Source organism: Gekko japonicus, unplaced genomic scaffold (genome assembly GCF_001447785.1).
Source record: "Gekko japonicus isolate JY-2015 unplaced genomic scaffold, Gekko_japonicus_V1.1 scaffold215, whole genome shotgun sequence".
Taxonomy (NCBI): Eukaryota; Metazoa; Chordata; class Lepidosauria; order Squamata; family Gekkonidae; genus Gekko; species Gekko japonicus.
Window position 1 is genome coordinate 1,340,843 of NW_015160215.1, and position 5,024 is coordinate 1,345,866.

Genomic DNA, 5,024 nt, shown 5'->3' on the forward strand with positions numbered 1-5,024 from the left:
ATTCATCAGGGATGTGATCTAGGTCAAACCTGAATGGCCTCATGGTTTTCCCGATTTTCTTCAGTTTAAGTCTGAATTTTGCAATGAGTAGCTCATGATCTGAACCACAGTCAGCTCCAGGTCTTGTTTTTACTGACTGGATAGAGCTTCTCCATCTTTGACTGCAAATTATATAGTCAATCTGATTTCGGTGTTGCCCATCTGGTGATGTCCATGTGTAGAGTCGCCTCTTAGGTTGTTGGAAAAGGGTGTTCGCTATGACCAGTGTGTTCTCTTGACAAAACTCTGTTAACCTTTGCCCTGCTTCATTTTGCTTTCCAAGGCCAAACTTGTCTGTTATTCCAGTTACCTTTTGACTTCCTACTTTAGCATTCCAGTCCCCTATGATGATGAGGACATCATTTTTTGGTGTTAGTTCTATGAGGTGTTGTAGGTCTTCATAGAACCGGTCTACTTCAGCCTCTTCTGCATCAGTGGTTGGGGCATAGACTTGGATTACTGTGATGTTGAATGGTTTGCCTTGGAATCGGACAGAAATCATTCTGTCATTTTTGAGATTGTATCCCAGTACTGCCTTTTGCACTCTCTTGTTGACTATAAAGGCCACACCATTTTTTCTACGAGATTCCTGGCCACAGTAGTAGATATAATGGTCTTCTGAGTTAAATTCGCCCATTCCTGTCCACTTTAGTTCACTGATTCCTAGGATATCGATGTTCAGTCTTGCCATCTCATTTTTGACCACGTCAGGCTTACCTTGATTCATAGATCTTACATTCCAGGTTCCTATGTAGTATTGTTCTTTGCAGCATTGGACTTTCCTTTCACCATCAGACACATCCACAACTGAGGGTCCTTTCGGCTTTGGCCCAGCCGCTTCACTCTTTCTGGGGTTACTTGTACTTGCCCTCTGCTCTTCCTCAGTAGCATATTGGACACCTTCTGACCTGAGGGGCTCATCTTCCGGCGTCATATCTTTTAGCCTTTTGTTACTGTCCATGGGGTTTTCTTGGCAAAGATACTGGAGTGGGTTGCCATTTCCTTCTCCAGTGGATCACTCTTGGTCTGAGTTCTCTGCTGTGGCCTGTCCGTCTTGGGTGGCCCTTCACGGCATAGCCCACAGCTTCATCGAACCGCTCAAGCCCCCTCGCCACGACAAGGCAGTGATCCATGAGGGGGTACATATAGATAAAGTAAAGGTAAAGGTTCCCTTGCTCGAAAGCCAGTCGAATCCGACTCTAGGGTTGCAGTGCTCATCTCCGTTTCAAAGCCGAAGAGCCAGCGCTGTCCAAAGACGTTTCCGTGGTCATGTGGCCGGCATGACTAAACACCAAGGTGCACGGAACGCTGTTACCTTCCCACCGAAGTGGTTCCTATTTATCTACTTGCAATTTCTTGCTTTCGAACTGCTAGGTTGGCAGGAGCTGGAACTAGAGATGGGAGCTCACTCCATCATGCGGCACCCGGGTCTTGAACTGCTGAACTACTGACCTTCCACAGCCTGCAGTTCAGCGTCTTAACCACTTGAGCCACCGCAGCTCCCTCAGGAAGGGCTAATTAGAGTCAAGATGCACAAGTAATTGCTCAATAAATATAGCTAAGATTGGAATAACGCATCTAGTAAGACGTGTGAATAGCAGCAAATTGGCATGCATTTAATAATGGAATTACCAACAGATGTGAGAACTAAATTTGAGTCCAGTGGTACCTTTAAGACCAACAAAGTTTAATTTCTGGGTATAAATGAGAACTGGGTGACTTAGCATGTGTAGTGAGATAAGAAGCTGATATCTCTTTAAAGCCTCAGTGTTGGAATAACTTGTAATTCAGCAATGTCCCATTCCAGTCTGTTTCTGAAATTCCTTTGCAATAAAACAGCTGCTTTGAGGTCCCCTACTGAGTGCCCTGGGAGGTTGAAATGTTCTCCTACAGGTTTCTCAGGTTTCTGATTTTTGGTGTTAGATTTGTGTCCATTTATCTGTGTGTCCTCTGTAGAGAACTAAAGGGTATTGTCAGCATTTAATGGCATCATAATGTTAGAAGATGAGCAACTGAATAAGCCTGAGATGGCGTAGTTGATTGTATTGTCTTGGGTGTAATGTTCGAGGAAATCTTTTTCAGTGTATTTGAAGGAGTGGGCATCTGCACATGCTTTGTTTATCAGTTCTTACTTATACCAAGAATTGAACTTTGTTATCTTGGAGGTACCACTGGACTCAAAGTTTGTTCTCACATCTGTTTGTTAACTCTTTTTTTTTTTGGTATACTAATTAACTGCCATTCACAGATCTTACCAACCACCTTAATCCAATATCAGCTATAACTTCCCAGTTACTTACGCAACTTGACTAACTACCCCTTCCTGGCAAATAACCCCCCACCCTCTCTCTACCTATATGTAAAGGTTGATGAGATTCTGTTTCACTGTATCTAAAGAAGTGTGCTTGCACATGAAAGCTTATACCTTGAATCAAATTTTGTTGGTTTCAAAGGTGCCATTGGACTCAAATTTTATTACATATATGTTATTTACTGATGGAAAGAAAACTAAGAGATGCAAGCAATATGCTAAAACAACTAATGATTTGCTAATCAGAAGCAGCACTACTGCTTAAGGTGTTACCAAATAAAAATAGGTCACTTGGGAACCCAATTTTCATTATAAGTTTAATTTTATTAAGAAAGTGTTTATTAGGTCATTAAAATCAAACTTCATCATAGCCCTTGGGCATGCAGTATTGGTGCCGAGGAAGAAAGCTTTGAGTTGACTGTGGAACAGTTTATGTACCCCAAGCTTAGCTCTTCACTAATTTCAAAGTATAAGCTTTTGTTTGCAAGCACACTTCTTCTGTTTCCTTTTACCATATGTATCAGTCACCTTGAGTCAGGCTGGCTGATCCTATGAATCTGCTGGGGCAGTGACCACTATGCCAGGCGTAACGCAGTTCTAAAATAGCTATGATCTCAAGCAACACTGCAAAAATAAAACCATGGATGTAGGGATTTATGCTAACATTGCTTAACTGACAAACACTCTCACAGCATTTCTGGCAACTCTGCTGCCACCGCTAATGATAATGTTATATTCCAATAGAGGGAGTACTAATCAAGTGCAGCAACTGCCAGAATGCCATAGTGACATCATGGAACTCAAGCCATGACAATAAACCGGCTGCCAGGAATAGCTTAGTGCCACCTCTCCTATCAGGGCAAGTTCTTCCATGGCCTAGTAGATAGTGTATATTTACTGTCTGTCATCTGTATGTGGGCTACTGCTTACAATGTTTGTGTAAAGAAGGTTGATGTTTTCCTTATTTGAAGGGGGAAAGTGAGATACACTCTGGTCCCGATCACATGCAGAATTAGCCACGCAATGGGCACGAATGGCAGGCAGATTTTAAGGGCGCAATCACACAGGAACATTTGGCAAGCGCCCTGCACCCGTTGGTAACCCGTTTCACTCCACCAAAGAAGTGGAGTTAAAAAATACTGGGGAAAGTGCAGTATCAAACAGGTTTGCAACGGGCCGCAGATGGACTTTCCTGTGTGATCGCTCCAGCATGCTCCCATTGCGTCAGTGATCCCTCGTTGAAGTGCACCGGAAATGCGTGGTGAAGAACCCCCCCCCCCCGATTCACCTGCTGTTGCGTCTGATCACGCAGTGGCGGGTCAAATTACTATGGAGCAAATAGCCTCGCTTCCCCCCCCCACGTTATCTGGCACGTGTGACCGCACTCTCTGTGATCCATGTGTGTTTTGATTATTCTGGGCACTCTTCCCATATCCTGGGAAGGCTCAGGAGAGGAACCATCATGATTGCAGTTAGGTGAGCTTTATCTTCATCAAAAAACAACATCTGCATCAAGTTTGTGTCTAGAAGTATGAAGTATACCTTCAGCTTTGAGTTCTCTTCATATAAGAAGGGAATTCGTAATACAGCATCACAGTTCTGTTCTTTCTCTTGTTTCGTGTACAGCTGTTCCAGAATGGTATTCCTTTTTCTAAAACTGATGCTGCTTGGGAGCTGTGAAGAATATAAATAAATAAGATATTTCATCCATATTTAATGTTAATATGAGATAGGATCCCCATCATAAGGGTGTTGCTGTTCATAATGTTTCAGTTTCCGTTAGTAGATAATATTGAATTCAACATGTGATACTTACCTCAGGATGCATAAGTAGCACCGGGAGAGGAGAAACTGTCCTTTCTAATCCACAGGATTGATTTTTATCCTGATAAATTATCTTATACACCTTCATAGACAAAAGGTATTCTAGGATATTGTAGCAATGTATTCAGCACAGTGCTTGGCTTGCTGTGCAAGTGCTACCAACAAATACCGTGCACAGATGATTATATCATAAATAATTTTATATTCTTTGAAAAATATTTTTACAATAATTTCTTCATATATAATTAATCATCTTAATCACAATTCATAATATAAGAGATATCAAAATATCAAATATCATTATCTCCATAGAATCTTAAAAGATATTGTACAACCTTATAATTAATGATAATCCTCCTCTGTTAAATAAAAGTTTCAAAAGGGAGGACTCCTTAAAGTCTCTTTATAACATGTGCTCTGTCTTCCTCCAACAGAGGTCCAGATATCCTTCTGTTTCAGAATCTTCCTCAGGGAGTTCAACAATAATTTTCAGCACAAGGTTGCCAAATACTAACATAAAAGATAGCAGGAACAGAATAGGTTACAGTGCCAGTAACCTCATACTAGACAGAGTCTCAAAGAAGTGAAAAGTTCTTACCCAAAGTTTTAATCCAAAATTCTCTTTCAATGAACGCTGCAATTTTTTTTGATGAGCTACAAGCCTCCTCCAAAGTAAAAAGCACGTTCAGTCACTCTTTAGCCCTGCAAAGTTTTATAGAGCAAAAAAAGCGTGGCTAATTAAAGGGACAGAGTTCTCTACCAAAAGTCATGCTTGAGAATTAGAAATAAGTTTTTTGGGACTCCGTCCTTACATTAAAGGAGTATACATGCAGTAATTCACAGAAAACAT